A 19303-nucleotide genomic window follows, 5' to 3' on the forward strand; every position below is an offset into this window, starting at 1 on the left:
AAGGAAGAGGGGGAAAAAGAATGAAAAAAGAGAGGGGAAAAGAAGAAAAGAGAGGAAAAGAGAGAAAGCATATGCATATGCTTATGCATGAGCATATGAGCATATGCTCATGCATAAGCATAGGCAAATGCATATGCTTATGAAAAGAGGAGAAAAGATCATGAAAGAGAGGAAATAAGAGAGGGGAAAAGAAGATAAGAAAGAGGAAAAAAGAGAAGAAAAAAATAAAGGGGAAAAGCATATGAGCATATGAGTATATGCTCATGCATAAGCATAAGCATATGAGCATAAGCATAGGCAAATGCATATGCTTATGAAAAGAAGAGAAAAGAGGATGAAAGAGAGGAAATAAGAGAGGGGAAAAGAAGAGGAAGGAAGAGGGGAAAAGAAGAAAAGAGAGAAAGAAGAGGAAATAAGAGAGGGAGGGAAAGAGGGGGGAAAGAGGGAGGACAAGAGGAAAAGAGGGGAAGAAGAGGGAATAAGAGAAGAGAGGGGAAGAAAAGGTTCCTATGCCCATCACTACAACTAGCGCTTAAAGTGCTAGCTGCAAGCCAATGCAAATAACGAAAACAAAAAAAGAAAAAAAGAGGAAGCACTTTCTTACCTGGAAAAGTTATGCTCAGTGTTTCGTGGATTGGCCCTACAAAACAGAGGAAACATACCATTTTTTAGATAACTAGTTAGAGAAAGGAGGAGTTTGGAGAAGGAACTTTCCAAAGGGATTGGATTGAGGAGACAAGCATAAGCCTACAAACAAAGAGAAAGCGCCGAAAGGAAGGGAAAGAGGAGAAAGAGAAATACCAAAAAGAGAAGAGCAAATCTCGTTTTTTGTCCTTGATCTCTGAAAATCAAGCATGAAAATTAGCACATAGGCTTAGCAATGCAAGGAGAAACATGCTTCAACACTCACAAAATGAAATCTCACAAAAAATGAACCTACATTGCTTAAAGAGACACACCTTCTTGAAAAACTTCCTTTCACACATGTAGAGAGGGAGGAGGGTGGAGAGGGAGCATAAGTGTCAATGGGAGAGAGGCTTGGTAGGGGTGAGGAGTATGGGGAATAGAGGAGGAAAGAAAGATCGCCGAATATAACATGGGAGGAGAGATTTTTTCTTTTCTTACAATAGAGTTGTGAAAGATGACATGACATCGTGTGGGGTTTCGGGTTTTAGTCCCCCAGCGTCACTATATAGCAACACTGGGCAGTCATTATATAACCACACTTATATCCTAAAAGCGTCACTATATAGTGACACAGGGTACATCAGTGTCGCTATATAGCGACACTGATATCCTAAAGGTCACTATATAGTGACACTTATACCCTAAAAGTATCGCTATATACTTATACCCTAAAAGCGTCGCTATATAGTGATGAAATAGGGCAAAGCGTCGCTATATAGCGACGATTCAGGGCACTTGATCTAAGAAGAGAGGGAAGGAGCTCATGGGTGGCTATTTTTTGGATCTTAATGGACTTCCTTGCATTTTGTGTTGTGATTTTAGAGGTGTGCAGATGGAAGGGATGAGTGGAAGCTTGTCAGATGATGCTCCAATGCTCGGGAGCGCAGAGTGGCTTACGGAGAGGTTGTATTATCATTGCACTCATTGCAAGCGAGAACTACGACATCAATGCCGTATTGCCATGCACCACTTGAGGATGTATGGGAAGGAGCCTAAACCAGTACCCACTGTTGGTGGTGCACGTGGTGATAGATCATCGAAAAGTCAATGCTATTTGAGTTTGTGATTAATATTGCATGCATACATGACACGAAATCTTGAGACAAGGTCTTTTATTTACACGAAATCTTGAGACAAGATAAGGAGGGTGGCGAGGTTATGTGCGTATACCTTCACACTTTGAGAAGGAGTATGGCTTATGGAGAGGTTGTATTGTCATTGCACTCATTGCAAGTGAGAAGTACGACATCAATGCCGTATTGACATGCACCACTTGAGGATGTATGGGGAGGAGCCCAAACCAATACCCACTATTGGTGGTGCATGTGGTGATGGATCATCGAAAAGTCAATGCTATTTGAGTTTGTGATTAATATTGCCTGCGCACACGACACGAAATCTTGAGACAAGATCTTATATTTACACGAAACCTTGAGACAAGATGAGGAGGGTGGTGAGGGTGGTGTGCGTATACCTTCACACTTTGAGAAGGAGTGTAGTCTCCCGAATGTGCCAAATGATGAGGAGGGTATGGTGGACATGATGGATTTTATTTTTAGGAGCAATGCACATGATGTCCGAGTCTGAGGCCGTGTACATGGTACCTTTAATAGAGGAGTTACAGATCTTATGGACAGGAGTGCAAGTCTGATATTTCCATAGCTCTTAGGCATACCAATGACATTTTTGTGTGGAACACATCGATTAAAAGAGAGTCACATATGATTGTGAAGTCATGGCTAACTTCACACAAGATAGCCAAGCAAGTGCTTCGGATACCAATCTTCTCTTCTCACAGTTGAATTATTGTGGGACCATACACAAAATCTATGAAATTGATTTCAGACGATTTAGTATTTTCATTCTTGATGTAAAATGATTTAGAACTATTTACAACGGTCTTTGTTCTTCCCGAGTATTGTGAGCAGGTGCATACTAATGATTTAATTAATTAAATATTTTGTTTTTAAATATCAATTAGTACATGTACTTAAGCATAGTTTTATATAATTGATGGCATTTGGCACCCATCTTCAATATAGGTGGTTTTGCATCCGGATCGTTCTGATCCAAGATGGTGGTACGTGATCCAAGTTGCACCACAAAGTAAGCAAATTTTTGAAGATAGAGATGTGGATATGGAGATGCTACTACCAATGCCAGATCCAATTGATCTAGATGGATTTAGAAAAGAGGATGAAGATCACAATATGAGATGTACAATGCCAGAGTACGATGATGATATAGGAGATTAACTTAGTATAGAGTTGGAGATAGACTTGTTTGCCGCACTAGACTTGAAGCCAAGTGTCAAACATGGACATGAATATATGAGCTTCAAACTTGATGTACATGCTCTTTTACTTTTATTCTTTCAAAGGATCAAACATGTATGAAAAGAAAATTTTTTTGTCATTGGGTAAAACTATCTTTAAAGCTTAGTATGGGGGGGGGGGAGGGGGAAAAGGTCACTATAGAATGACTTTACACAAGTCTAACAAGTGTCGCTATATAGCGACGTTTATAAACCCGCTTTGCATACTGACGATTAGCGCCCCACACGCGCTAAACATTGATGCTTAACCATCGAAATAAGGCCCGTGTGTAGTAGTGAGTAGAGATATCTACATGGTTGAAATAAGGCCCGTGTGTGCACGTAGGGTTTCCTAGACAGATTGAGCAATACTAAGGTTGTGTACGAGTTGTATTTGCAGGTCTCTACAATTCAAGATAATGTTGGAATGTGCCTTCGAGTCAAAGAGAAGCCAAGCTTGAATTTCGGCTTGGGTAGGCAGAGGCAAAGCAAGAGCAGTACCCGCAGGTGTTGCTGTAGCAGGGGCTGTGGCTTGTAAGGCAAGACCTCCCATAGCTCATCTCTGCACAAAAGCATATCCATCTTGATCACCCATATGCGATAGTTGGTGTTGGAGAGCTTTTCTAGCTTATAGGAGTGCGAGGTATTGGAAGAAGAAGCCATGGGGAGGTGATGGGAAAAACTAAGGAGAAGGTATGGGTCGTAGGTCCAGGAACAAGAAGGTAGAGGCTGGGGCTAGTATTGAATTAGTAGTAAGAACTGAACATCTGATACCATGTAAGCGAATAGACGAATCAAGTGAAGAAGAAGGGAGAAGAGCTCAAGCAAGAACATATGTGAACAAGAAGAGAGAGAATAAGAATAGGCCAAACGATGATTGTGTGTCTATTGCATGTAGCCAACCGGCTTATGTAGAAAACAAGATAGGCGCATGAGCCCAACAGAACATGCCCATTGTGATAACAACCTAGGCAGTTATAGAATTCAGATTACTAGCTAATTGTCTCACTTGGAGTTAACATAATTTAGATGTCAATTATTCAAATACATCCATTGTACAGACTCCAACGAGTAGTTACAAGTTGGTACAACAAGTCTCAATTCCCAAAACTCTTGAAACTTGAGTTGCGACTCGCAATGTGAATTTTGAAATGCGCATGAAAGTTAAACATCAAAGCTTCAAACTTCAAAGTGAAAGTATCTAGATCCTCCTGAGTCCTAAGTCCTTGGTTTGAGCTGATGAGTCACGACTGGCAATGCTAAGTTTGAACTTCTCAAATTTGCAAACTTTGAGCCTTGAAAGGTGGGCAATGGGGCTTCCTTTGAAGATCGATGTAGACATGCTCGTGAATCACAACTCACAAGAAAAGGCTAAGTCAGTTGATAGCAAGTTGCAACTAGTAGGCATAGAGCGCATGGAATCAAAATGTTATAGTATGAGCAGAGTTTGAGAAAGGAGTCTCGACTTTAGAAGGCGGCAAAATTGGACGTTGGATTTTGGAACTTGGAAAAGAGAACAGACTAGAACCATAGATCTAATGAGCAATCAATAGTGATGATTGATGATTGATCCATTTGACCAAGGTATCATGCAAGCCACATGGAGCAATTTGTTGAAATTTTTATTAATAATATATAATAATAATAATATAACCTTTAATATATTACTGTTAATCTAGCCTTGATTTTCAAGATATATTATCCTTTTAAATAACCTTCTTCTCACCACTTAAGATGGTTTTCTTCCATTTTTGCCTGTTCAAATTACACTAAAGGATGCCCTGCAGCAGGCAATGCTCTCCTTACACTTTTCTTAAAAAGTGTCCCTTTGGTTATTTTAGGCCACATTTTACACTTTCTATTTTGAGTGGCATATCTCTCTCTCTTTCTCTCCCTCCCCACCCGCTTCCCAAATCAACTCGTCCCCTCAGGGGGGTCACTATGTATAAACCCTCAATATCACGTGCGTTCAAGGCCTATATTTAAAATCCCTTATCTGTAAAATTTTTCATTAATAAAATGTACCCCTTTTCTATATAAATCTGTAAATTTTTTCCAAAACTATTTAAAATAGTCCCTTATGTATATTTATTTCTGTAAATTTTAGAAATAAAAAATATCCTTTTGTTGAACTCACGTGATAGGGTTACATATGATGAGTGACCCCCCTGAGCTCGTCCCTCTTCTCCCTGCCCCTACCAAATCAACTTATCCCTCTAAGGGCAGTGCTCATACGTACTTGTACTGGCTTACTCTTTTTCCGATTTATCGATAGCATTCAGTTCCTTTAAAGTATAATCTAATTTTTCAAGCATCACGTGACTTCATGTCTATTTTGGAAAATCATGTGACTTGATGTCCATTGACACAAAATGTCTCATATCATCAAGTGCAGACCATTATGGTTTCTGAAGCACCATGTGAATCTTTTACCTATTAACCACGGACAGTAAGAAAAAAAAGGGATGACACGTGGTAGCTCTGAGGCGAAGAGCATCCCATGTGTCTATAATTCCAGAGTTCTTTTAGAATTAGAAGCGATGTAGATGTTTAGCATTCCCACCCTCATTCCCAACTGTTGAAGCGACACAGACGTTTAGCATTACCATCCTCATTTGCAACTGTAGATGTTTTAGTTCTCTTTTAGTTGCACGAAGAACACTTGCCTTGCACAAGGGGTGAGTGGTATCCATTCCATGCTTCTTCACATGAGAAGCCTCCAATACGTACATTGCTCAAACATAGATCGAGTGACAGGAGAAGTTCATTGCTTTTGCCTTCAAGCGTGGTGGGTGTGTTCATTTTCAGTTCATCGCAAGGAAGTTCTTCCAAAGTCTTGCCATATCTACAGTGATTAGCAGTGATAACAAAGAGATGCCTTCCATTCCACAATAGAGGGGAGTTTCACAAGCAATCCAGCCTTTCACAAGCCTGGATAATGTAATCAAGTGCCGAAGCATAAATGGCGTAGCACTTGAAATATCCCTCAAAGAATCGTGGCTTCCATACCTTAGCCCATCTTTGGTGAATCTCTACATGATCCCAAGTTATAAACATGCTTTTGGCATTGTATCCTTTAGTGGCAGTTGATAGATCGTCCATTGTGGACCTTTCTTGCCTTCCAAATATTATTAGGAGTTGGACTCTGATGACAAGAGAAATACCAAAGGAATTTGCCCAAAAAGAAGAATGCCAAAGTAGCAAGAACAATGATAGAAAGGCCTCAAAAGGAGGGAATGTTGATCTTTGTTTGGGCCCAGGCTAGCTATGTAGGCTTTTCGAAGAAAGCCCACAAAGGCCAAGGTTGCCAAGAAATGATGTATCATTCAGATGCCTAGATTAGGGATTTTGCATACAAGGCCATAAATCATTGTAACATAGGTCAAGCTTTACAAGGAGTTGTAAAGCAGGAAGTTGTTTAGGGAGGGATCTAGCCAAGATCCCAAGTCTCCCCCTTCCAAGAGCAAGCCCGTGACCACTACCTATGACACTAAGCCTATGGAACTCAAAGCATGATAATTTTCTCCCTTTCCTCAACACTTCTAAACCACCAAAGCAAACAGGATCCCAAGCAAATAGGGAGGGGAACGTGCAAAGGCAAGTGATCCTAAGGCCGGCCATGCCCTTCCTGGTGTGCAAATCATTATGGGAGTTGCAAGAATGTAACCACATATGGATGTTAAAATCTTTGAGAGTTTGGGGTTGTAGCAAGCGGAGAGAGCAAGGATTTCATATTCACATAATCACGTGAACTTTCTTATGATAACGTGTCATGATGACGTATTTCATGCATTCACTGTTACAATCATGGCTTTGTGCTATTAGGTGGCCTTGACCTAGAAACTGGATACATACCGGCAATAACAGTAATACTATCGACGATATCTAGCTACCAGCGGTAGTGGTTATAGTACTGTCCATAAAATGACATTATTATCGATGGTAGCTGTGGCCATTTTGGCGGTACTTTTATTACCGCCGGTGGCAGTAGTACAACCAGCGGTATCCATACTTTTACCGCCAATGGTAGAACTTCTACCGACAGTTATACTTCAACTACCGACAGTAGTACTACCACCCAAAGATATATGCTAACCGCTGGTGTTATTGTCCACTAACAGTGGAGGTAAAAATCCTCCTCTCTCCATCTCTTAGCAGAGGGGCCTGGTCTAGGATGTGGTTCCTAGTCCCACGTCCTGAATACGACGAGGGCCTAGTTGGGACCACGACCTGGTACTAGGTTTCCTTGGCCCTCTAAAACGGTGGGGGGGGAGTTTTTAAAATTTTTTATGAAATTATCTTGCATTTCTTGCATGCATGCATTGAAATGAATTTTTTTATGAAATTATCTTACATGCATGCATTAAAAGCAAATTTTTTATGAAATTATCTTGCATTTCATGCATGCATGCATTGAAAGAATCATTTCTTACATGCGTGCACACTGCATTTCATGTAATTAAAAAATTTGCATTGAAATCATTTGCATGAGTGCATTGAAATCATTTGCATGTATGCATTGAAATCATCTGCATTTGCATTTCACGCATGCATAGGATAGGGGTTATTGTTAGATGCATGCCTGCTCACTATTGTGTAGCAACTGTAGCTATTTGCTAGTGTCATGCAAGAAAGCTTTCTGCATACACACAACAAGATCTAATTGCAAGCATGGCCTCAATTGCCGACACTAAGCGAAAAGTAGGGGAAGAGCTAAGTAAGGGCGAGCGCAAGAGAGTGATGAGGAGCATTTGAGATGCCTTTTTTATTAAGGTGTGCAACACGGAGGAGAGTGAGATGGAATCAACCGTATCTAGTTTAGAGGGAGTTAGCACTATGAAGAGGAGGATTCTTAGTGATGCTAAGACCAGTTTGCCATTTGAAGGTTAGGATGACCTTGCGAGCCAGGTGCAGTGGGAGATAGATGCCATGCTTTGGGTTGATAGCTCTATTGGGAATGCAGAGACCCACTTCAACGAAGCAGGCAATGCATACCCTACTCTTGCACAAGAGTTTGACGTCTTCAAATTGACACAATGGATGAGTGTATGGGCCAAGCACAAGAGTAAGGTCATTGCATCAGATCGCCGTGTCATAGTGGCTAAGAGCTAGAAAAAGAAGGCTGTAGCAGCTTATGGGTGAGCTACGTCCTTGGCTATAGGAGAAGAGCAGCCAACCTCTACACCCTCTCAACCATTGAGAGGTGATAAGGTTCAAAGGGCACAACACCTGGCTAGTAACATAGATAGAGTGTCATTCTTGGCCTGTGTCACAGAGGGGGAGATCCATGTAGGCAAGAAAATCGGCTCAAGATCCTATGGCACTATTTTTAAAGTGCGGTTGGTAGGAGCTATAGGATTGCCATATCACATGGAATATGCCAAAAAGCAGTACAAGTGCAATATTGGGACATGTACACGAGAAGCAAGGAGATAACAAGTCATGCAAATTTTACACCTAGTCCTTGTATGTGTGATCGCAACAACTCGAGAAGAGCCACTGTGGACCATCACACCTTACTTTAATGGTAGTAGCTTGTTGCACTTTCTTCATATTCTTCCAATGGACCAGGGCAGGTTCACATGCTACTTCCACCATGTTTTAAGAGGAGGAGTGGATCTAATGGCCACAGCAAGCGGGGAAGTCCCATCTACATTGGAGAAGGAAGATATTGCTCAAATCAATGTCTTTTGTGAGAATCTCCTCCATATCATCTATGCACTTGTGGATGGTTTGGCAAGGCTGCACGTAGGAAGGTGGATGCATACCAACTTGCAGCCAGGCAACATCTTATTGGATTTTGTTGGAAAGTCTAGATGCCGAGTGGGCATCATAGATTGGGGGATGGCCATGGACTTCTCGGAGAGTCGAAAAGCATTCAAGCATATGAAGAAGCAGTCTTTGGAGATAGATGCCAACTTTGCTGAGAGAGTTCACAGGAAAGAGAAAGAGCATGGGTGAATAAAGTGGCTTGCACCCGAGCTACAAGAAGTAGCCTTAAGAGGAGGATATACATGCCATTCAGATACCTATGCATTGGGATGGATCATTGTTGAGATGATTCAATTTTTTGAAGATGCTTGGGGTTACCTTGAGAATGATTAAAAAATGCCTCCCTCTCATGTTGTTAATACTATTAAACATAATGCGCATGAACAAATGATGCATTGCATTGCCGATCACAGAAAGCCACCTGTAGAGACCAGTGATTTGTTAAAGAGAGTGGAATGTGAGGGATAATTGGCTATGAGGCCTATGGAAGAGATGTATCTTGCCCTTAGGCTTGCAACATAAGCCACATTTTTTTCCTTGTAATATTTTTGAGACACCATGTGCCTGTCAAACTTATTGTAATAAACTTCTTGTTCAAAAATAAAATTATTGGCCTTCAAAGCATTTATAAGTCAAAAAAGATGCCATTTATGTTGTGGATGTACTACCTTTTATATTTTGTAAACATTGCAACATTTGAAATCATTCATTCAAGATTGCAATATGTACATTTTGCATGGCATTTGTACCATCTTCATCCTTCATCAAGCATATTGTACGTCTTGTGTCCTATCTCACACAAGATGAACTCACAAATATTGATTTTGATGCATGCAAACTTTGCATACTACACTCAGGGCATTTATCTATACTGAGTTATCTGAACTATAGTATCTGCACCACTTTTGGAAAATGTTACAAGGAGAGGATACTCCTCCTCCGCACAGGGAGGAGGAAGTCTCCAGAAGAGCAAGCAAGCACCCAGTGACACAAGAGGAGGTTGAAGAGGAGGCACAATGTGCCGAGCATCAACGGTTATAGTTCGAGCAACTACGTAGGGTTGCCAACGCAATGCCTAAGCATGTACCAGAGACTATTGCACATACATCTGTGTATGCTCAACCTAGAGGTTTGTATGTTTAATAATTCAATTTTTCTTCAAAGATATTGCCAATAAGTATCTAAATAGCAATTGACACCATGGGCATTGGTTTTGCAGCCATGCAATGGAAAGTACACAAGCTGGTCTCCAAAACAAGTACTCCAGGCAATCTGGCCTTTAGAGGCAGATGAAGAGGCAAGCTCAGGCAATCAGATGAGGAGACGCAAAAGAACAGAGGGAGATGGAAGCACCCAAACCCAAGCTTTAGACTAGCATGGGTGGTGGAAGATAAGCAATTGCCAAGATGAATGGATTCGACAAAATGTGAGGGATATCTACATCAAGGTATATGGAAAGCCCCCACACCATAATGAAGTGGCAATGTACTTTGCCAAATTCTTGTAGGTGCACTTCATTAAGGGTATATGGGTGGACTCTTCGTACAAGGACAAGCGTATGCATGGTTGTACAAAAGTGACGATCACCCAATCCCAATTGTCTACGGCATTGGAGGGTGCACGTGGCCCACTGGAGCAATAAGTGGCAAAACTTCATGAAGAGAACGTGGCTCGGTTTGAGCAGTTCCAACGCCTAAAGACTGAAAGACCGCGAACTAAGCCAGAGTTGCAGAATGAGAATATTGCTCTACATGCCCAATTGAAGAGCTTGGAGGACCTCAACATGCGATTGTGGCAAGAGGCCCACAAAGCACGTGCAACACTAATCGAAGATGCAAGCATGGAGGCACGGCTAGCTATTTGTTGCCATCCATTGTCACAACCATATGCCATGGAACCCCTTCCCTCCGATAGCCCAGACAATTGCTTGTGCCCAGTATGCCAATGCTTGTTTGATAATTGTACTAGCTATTACTCTTTGCCTTGTGGCCACAAATTTCATCTTTATTTTCTAGTAGATTACTTGCCAACTAGGTCAATTTGTCCACTTTGTAAAGCTCGCATTGTACATGGTGACAGTTGTATCCAGGACCATGACACTGAATGAAGTTCATGACCATGTATACAAAGTCTTTATTATGAAAATATATGCCTTTGTTTAAAGTTCATTGAAGCTATATGATGGTGTACTATATGATGTGGTGGAATTCATAGATTTAACTACTTAGTTTTAATTTAAATGCATCCAATGTTCATAATTATTTTGCATGTTGGTCATCAATTGGAATAGTGTCAATATATTCTTTCATAATAAATAATTTAAGGAAAGCTATGGTTAATTGAAAACAAATAATTTAATTGCATAAAGGAAGGCTATGGTTATTTCATCATAACTAATTTAAGGAAGGCTATGGTTGCATCAATTGGAATTTGTAATGTAAAACACTATCATAATCTTATATAAAGTAAACTTTAAACTTTAATAATTATAAACTATTAAAGTAAACTTTAAAAGCATTTTCTATTTGCCATTGAAATATGATTATATGCACTTTCATCACAAGCGCTCTCTCTCTCTCGCTCACAATTAAACTTTGCACATGCTTCCTCTGCACGTCCTCGCATAGGATTCTATTGCATATGAGACAAAGTAGAAGCCTATGCGATGGCGACACGGAAGAAGCAAAGCCCAAACCCTAAACATAAGACATTTACAATGCACAACAAGACAATCCTTACAGCAATCCTAAAGTCATGTCTCGCTCTCTCTCTCCCTCAATTAAAACTTATCTTTAAAGTCACTGAACATAAGTGTTACCAAAGACAAGAAATTAAACTTTGCACATGCTTCTCACATCCTTGCATAGGATTCTATTGCATATGAGACAGAATGGTATGCCAGTTGCTATGCTCTTGATCAATTGAACTTGGTCAAGAGCACAACAATTGGCATTACAACCCAGAAGCCTATGCAATGGCAACAAGAATGAATGAAAGCCGAAACCCTTAGCATAAGATATTTACAATGCACAACAAGACAACTCTTATCCAACCCTAAACTGCAACCTGCAATTATAAAACAAGAACACAGTCATAATACAATGAGACATTCAAAAACTTATTGCCATCATTGCCACAATTCAGAGTCGCTATCCTCATCATGTTCATCATCAATGTCCTCATCTTCAAACCCATGTGGTAGGTGTATTATTTCCTTCATCTTCATCAGATTCATCCTTCTCATCGCTATCTTCCTCGGATGTTGCACTATCAGTCCCAGTTTCATCTCTTCTTAGGGTTCTGGAATCTGTAACGATGGGACTGCATCAGGTTGTATAGCATCTGGCAGGATATCTAGGTCCATTTTGGAACTTTCTCCTCATATCCCATATCTCCTAATGTTTCTAGGATTTTATGATTGGCATAGATGAACACTAACTTCTTAGCCCGATCCTCTAGAGTCTATTTTGTAAAGTACTGTGAATGTTCTTGTAATGACTCCAATTTCTTTCTGAGCCCGAGTTTGAGCATGTCTGAGAAAGAACCCTCATTGCAATCAAGCATAGAAGCTCACACATGCCACCATTCATTTCCAAGGAGATGTAGTTTCTACCAATGCTTGCATGTCGCTCGATGCAAACAACTCCTCCTTGCATCGATACTTGGCTAACTCGTTACAACACTTTGCAAACTCATGGTTGTGGGGATAATATTGTCCCACCACCTTATGAAAGTCATGCATAACAATTGGGATCTCTTCAGGCTTCATATTCCACCACTTGAGGTCTAAACACTATGAAATGGATTATGAGCTTGCTCCCATCGTGGCCTAAACAATTGCCACAATTCCTTGCATTTTGTAGTGTTTTCACATTCGCATTAATGGGTTATTAATGTTTGTTAATTACTCTTCCAAGCAACGTGAAAACAATGTGATCACATAGGTTATCGAAAAAATCACCGGTAAACTAGAGAAATGTACTGCCGGTACCCAAGACACTACCGACGGTAGAATTAATATTCTCGGTGGTAATATTAATTATCTTAGAAGTGTAAATACCGGTGGTAATATATACCATCGAGATAATTAATATTACCGTCGGGAATATTAATTCTACCGCTAGTAGTCTCTTGGGTTCCGGTGGTGCTGTGGGGTGCAGATTCCCAATTTCCTGCATGCCCCGAGGCTATATATTGGTGGAAATGGTGATAGAGGCTCGCCATTCGATCTGGTTGTGGTTCATATCCCAATAAGTTGGGAAAGAAAGTGAACCACGATTTGGATCTGAATAGTTGTAAGGCTAAGTGGGTTAGAGTGAGTCAACATTCATTTTACCTCTGGGTGTGGTTTGCTCCTCCGATTCCTTGCGTCTTGGAGAAATTGTAGACCATGAAAACGAGGGCTAGTGGATGCGAGTGTTTGTTGTGTGTTCTTGAGGGTGGTCTATACTCTGACTCCTTGCGTTTTGGGGAACTTGCGGACCACGATCATGAGTGCCAATGAATGCGATTGTTAGTGAGCAGTCTTGACTCTTAAGCTAAGGGCCTTAGGTATGGAGAGAAGGGGGAGACTCTTAAGCTAAGGGCCTTAGGTATGGAGAGAAGGGGGAGACGAGATGGCAATGACTTGAGCAAAAATAGGGAACGTGTTGCGACTACGAATGCACAATCGAAAATGCCTGAAATTAGAAATGCTCATTCACAATCTTCAAGCCAAGTTGTGACTAGGGAAACTGTGGATGCATCAAGTCATGCCCATGCCAGTATTGATATGTCTGAAAATATTCCCAGGGTTGAAGAAGGAGTTGTAGAAGAGGATTTCATCGCCGAAATGGGCACTACCCCAACAATTGATCCACCCTGTGAGGTTTTTAACCAAGATACGGGGAGAGGATTTATGCAGGTGTCACAATCCTCTCAAAGATTTGTTCCACGTGCATAGGGGGAAAAAACTAAGTCACATGGTCCAGAGTGGGACTTTGTTATTAATATTCATGACTACATTAAGTGGAAATGCAAGTATTGTGGAATACAAAAATCTGGGGGAGCACCTTGCATAAGGGGCCACTTGACTCAAGAAAGAGCATTCAGAATTGTGTGGCCCCAGGAGCTGTTGCAGCAGCTCACCTCCTTGATAGAGAAGATGCAAGCTTCTGGAAAAATACGAAGAAGATAAATTTGGGAAAGTCAAGGTATAAGTGGAGAAGAGTCTGTAAGCACTAGTGTTGCAGGCTCCCATGCCAGAACTCCTTGTGTAGATACTAGCATGCAAGATAGATCACCACCTATGGCTCGTGAAGCTAGATTAGCAATCGCTACTCCTAACTTGAGGCAACGCATGATAGTTGAGAGCATCTGGGTTCAAGACTTCGAGAATGAACAGTATGTACTTGGTAGATCAATCTTGCAATCAGGATATCCACTAAGTATGGTCAATAACGATGATATGAGAGCTGCATGGAATTGCATTGCTAACTATGGGTTGGGCTTCAAGCCACCTCTTACCACACATTGCATGAAAAATAGGAGTTTTCTTATAGAGACTTTTCATTGTGATGCATTTGAACGATGGATGTCAGAGTTGACCGATAGGGCAACAAAGGAGAAAATGCATGACCTCCTGAAAGAAACATTGGGATCCCTTACATTATGGAAACGGTTTGAGGATGCTGCTAATGCTATGAAACCTATTTTATATGTGCTTAGGGCATTGGACTCAAAGTCATCAACAATCAGGAAAGCATGGATGCACTTTTGGAGTATTGAGCAAGCTCTTATTGTGAGGAACCCCCCTAGTCTCTCGGGCTAGGAGAATGAGAGAAGACCTGGGGGGGGGGAGAGAGAGAGAGAGAGAGAGAGAGAGAGAGAGGGAGAGAGAGAGAGAGAGAGAGAGAGAGAGAGAGAGAGAGAGAGGTAAGTATTAATTATTGTTGTTTGTGCCTGATGATAGTGATGATTGCTATAGAAACAAGAAGATTAGAGCATTGGCAAATGGTGTGGTGGTGGCATGTTGTGGGCCTGTAGTAGATGTAGTTAAGGAAAAGGCAGTCGTCAAGAGTAAAGCACACGGGGAAGCATTGTCACCTAAAAAGAGAAATAGCCATCGCATGCTGGCGAAGGGAGGAGGTAGCTGCTCCAACTAACTACAATGGAGGACGAGGAGAAGGAGTAGCAACAAAACTTTTTCTTCCAATACCATGGTCGTTGGGGAGAAGATTATGGTTGCTTCTTTGCTTAGAAACAACCAAACAGAGCTGGAGTCAATGGAGTGGCCTTAAATTATCATTTCCCAATCATGTATTAGAGGAGGAGGATAATTTATTTACCTTCAAGGAAACCAAGCTCCCCCAGCATCCCAAGAAATAGTCCAACACCACTCTAGAGTGAAGAGTGTGTATCCTCCAAAGATTGCAATGCGGTGTTCTAAATTGCTCCATAATTGCAAGGTCAGTGCAACCAGCAACTACATGCAGGTGGGGGAATATGGTGGATCTCCACAAACTCAACTAGGCTCTCTTCAAAGCTCAAGTGATCTCCAAATCAATGATGCAGGTGTCAAACCAAACGTAGCAAGCTAGGAATTGTGGACCTTACAACAACAAAGATATAGCCATGAGAACAATCCACTAGCCTTCTTTGAGTCATGAGAACAATGAAGTGATGGGAGGCACCAAGAAGGCATTGAAAACAGCCTAGAAGATGCAAGGGATGAAAGGATCTTTAAGGTGAAATTGAAGGAGGATCCACGCTTATATCTACCAAATCATTAGAGGAAGAGAGAAGTCCAAGGAAGAGGAGCAATGTGCAAGCAAGGCCAATTTTATAGCTTGAGATTGTTCATAACTGCGTAGGGACGGGCAGAGGGTATGAATTAAGTAGCAAACCGACACAAGCGTATAAGAATGCAAGCATGAGGATCAACAATTGAGGTGGTTTGCAAAAGTAAAGCATGATATACAAGGATGTTCCATGTTCAAAGGTAAGCAGTACATGTGCCATTGAGGGGAGATCTTGAACGCAGAAGTTGGAGCAGCCTAAAATAAGATGGAAGGGCAATAGAGAATCAAGCTCAATAATTACTGGACGAAGCAGAATACTGAACCCAAAAGGCTATCTTGGATGCAATCAAGCTCAAGGGCATGTTGAGGGTGATCTAAGATTTGGTCTCTTCCAAACATGGCCACTCCCAGAAGCAAGCCGATGCCACCTTGAGCTCACCCACAATTCGTGTACCAATTAAATACTTTGCATGGTTTCAATTTTTTCAATAACCCTAGCGTAACTGGGACTATAATAAAGTTGGCAATGGATGCTGAAAGCAATGAGAGTGATCGGAAGCTTCGCACCCACACTGTGGGAAGCAAATTGAAGGTGGCCACACGAAGGTGATGAAACAAGGTGAATGATATTCAATCATTCATAAGGCCTACCCAAGATCAAAAAAGTAAACAAAAATGAATCCACTGGAAATGGTGTGGAGGAAGACTAGAGGAGATAAAGGGGGGGGGGGGGGAGAGAGAGAGAGAGAGAGAGAGAGAGAGAGAGAGAGAGGGTGTGGGAGAAAAGGTGGAGATCTTGTGTAAGAAGACTTGAGGAGATAAAGAAGGGAAGAGAGAGAGAGAGAGAGAGAGAGAGAGAGGTGAGATAGAGAGAGAGAGAGAGAGAGAGAGAGAGAGAGAGAGAAAGTCAACCACTTTAAAGTTTGCATTCAAGTCCAATGAAGAAGAGCCAATAAGAACAAGGTGAATTACATTCATAAGGCCTGCCCAATATCATCAATTATCGTGTATAAGAGGGAGTGGTCGGACCAGTAAATAAAATTTGTTCCATAAGTTTTGTTACAATATTTGTTTTTCCACATATGGTCAATTGTGGAACCATGAACACAAGTTGGTTCTTCTATTAATTGTTTGAAATTGTTTTGTGCCATGAATTTGTGTAGTTGTGTTGTATTTGTAGTGTTGTTGCAATGTATATTAAAGTCCCCTAAGATTGTAGTTGGAATTTGTTGTTGTACTTTGTTTATCATTATTTGCAATATATTTATAAGTGTTGATTATGGTGAGGAAGGGTGTTTGTAAACATTAATTATTGCAAATGTTGAATTTTGATGTGTTTTGAATATTGTTAACAAATACTCTGATCTCTTATGTATAATGTATTCTTGCGTTTGCAATTGAACATGAGTTTTGTAACATGTTGCAATACCAGCACCATTGTTGTTTTGCAAGATTGTGAAATTTTTCAAGAAGAGTGATTGATTATTTTGGCAATGAAGCTCTTGGAGGCATAATATTGTGGCACTCATGAGGCTTTTCAATGTCTGCATAGCTGTGAAGAGAATGCTCTAACATTTAAAGATTTCAATATCATTTGTGGGGTGTTATTGAAGGAGTTGTTAATTTGTTTTTCAATCCATTGTCGATGTGATCTCAATCTTTCTATTTCTTTCACAACATTTTTGTCGATTTTGATGTATTTAGGTTCGAGTGGCTTGACGAGGTAAAGGTTCTTTGGGTTGCGAGAACACGTGATAGTGCTATGTATGTAAGGCCATGTGCCTTGATGAAAGAAGGATCAAATGCAAGATAGTTCATAGATAGACCTTGGGAATGATGTATTGTTCTTGCAGTTGTAGTGGAAATTGTCGTCTAGTGAGACAATGTTTAAAAGGTTTTTTCCAATTTGAAATTCCCTTGTTATTTGGTGTATTGGTGTCCATTGTGGGGGAATTTCATTAGTGTAGAGGTGCTTGTTGTTGAAGCGAGTTTTTCTTCCAATGATATTATTAGTAAATTGAACCCAAACAATTTGAGGCTTAATTGTGGGGAACGATTGTTTGAATATTCCATTGGCACCATTGACTAGATCATCACTAATGTCCAAGTTTCCTAAACATATTTCTATTATCCTTCCCGACTTTAGGTATAATGTTTGGTGCAATCCAAGTGTGTTCTTAGGAGATGTAGGAATGTTTATTGTTTTGCTACATGTCTTGTGTCTTTTGTCAATTCCTTTCAAGATATGTGGATTTTCCTTGAGCATGGATTTTCCTTAAGCAATGAGAAGACCTCCTCATTGTGTGCATCCTTGCTTGCACTTGTGTAGAATAATTAAGGTATGTTTTTCTTTTTTATTGGTTGACGGAAGTATTTATTGTTAAGATATGATATGTCTTGAAGAGTGTGTTCTCCAATTTTAATGCAATTTAGAATTTCAATGTATATGTTGTCGTTTTGGTGCATCGACTTTATTAATTCATAAAGTAGGACATTGTCTATCCAAAATGATGACATTGATCTTGTGTCTGTTGCTTGGTCCATGAATATCCATGACTCTTTTGTTGGACTTGCTTGACACAAATCTCCACAAAGAATAATGTCTACTCCTCCAAAAGGTTGCAAGTGATTGTGTTTAATCTTGCAAAGATGCATGTCAACAATAGCAGCGACAAGTGTACTGTGTCCAATTAAAGAAACCTCATCAAATACCACTAGTTCAAGGTCTTTGTACAATTGATATAGTTCTTGTAATTTTTTGACTAAGAGGCTTGTGTAATGAGATGCCATTAGTGGCAAATAAAGTGTTGCATGTATAGTTGTGCCACCAATGTTGAAAGTAGCCTTGCCTATGTATGCAAGCAATAACACTTTCAAAAGATCTACGTCTAATGATTGGTTGTGTGAGTAGTGTCGTAAAAGGGCTTGTACTATGAGTAGTAGTGTGAATGTTTTCCCTATTCTTGCGTTGCCTGTTTGGAAAAGCAAACGTTGTTCATTGTTTAGTAATCTCAAGGAATAGTAATATTGTGTGTTAGGCATCACAACTTGTTAGAAATTATTTAATGGTTTCATAATTATTAAAAGTGTGGAGGAAAGATTATGCACCTTTGTGCCATATCCTAGTTGAGAAACTTGGCTAGAAAATGCTAATTACAAAGCATCTTTGGTTGGACCATCAACAACCTCCGCCAAAATGGTGAAGTCAAATACACAAATTGTATTCTTTGCCTTTAAGAATGATACGTTCTTTAAGATGTACATAACAACATCTTTGTCATTGAATTCTTGAACAAGCTGAGTCAATGTAGGTTTTCTCTCATTCACGAATGACAACTACAAAAAAAAATGAACATGAGACAAATCATACTTCATGATAAAGAAAAGAAATAACTTTTGGGATTAACTCACTACAACTCAATCTTCGTCTCTTGGTCCAATCTACAACAATAATCTAATCGACCATCCCTTCTTCATTTGCCACTTTGATTATCACAATTGCAATTGTGCCCATCACATTTGATATGCTCAACCTGCCAAAGTTTATATGCTTTGTTGCCCAAGAGACGTATGTGCATATAGGATGATCAGGCAATAAATGAAGATTTCCTTCAAATGGTTCACCTCTAACAATGCAAGTGGTACCATCAACAAGTAAAGATAATCTAGAGGTTCCACCCTCTGTTGGCCCTTTTACTACAACACTTGCTCCTTCGATTCTATAGAATTCTCCAACTTGCAAAAAGTTTAC

This window comes from Dipteris shenzhenensis, chromosome 13 (assembly GCF_047967505.1).
Source record: "Dipteris shenzhenensis isolate YYH24624 ecotype China chromosome 13, Dip_SZ_1.0, whole genome shotgun sequence".
NCBI classification, from domain to species: domain Eukaryota; kingdom Viridiplantae; phylum Streptophyta; class Polypodiopsida; order Gleicheniales; family Dipteridaceae; genus Dipteris; species Dipteris shenzhenensis.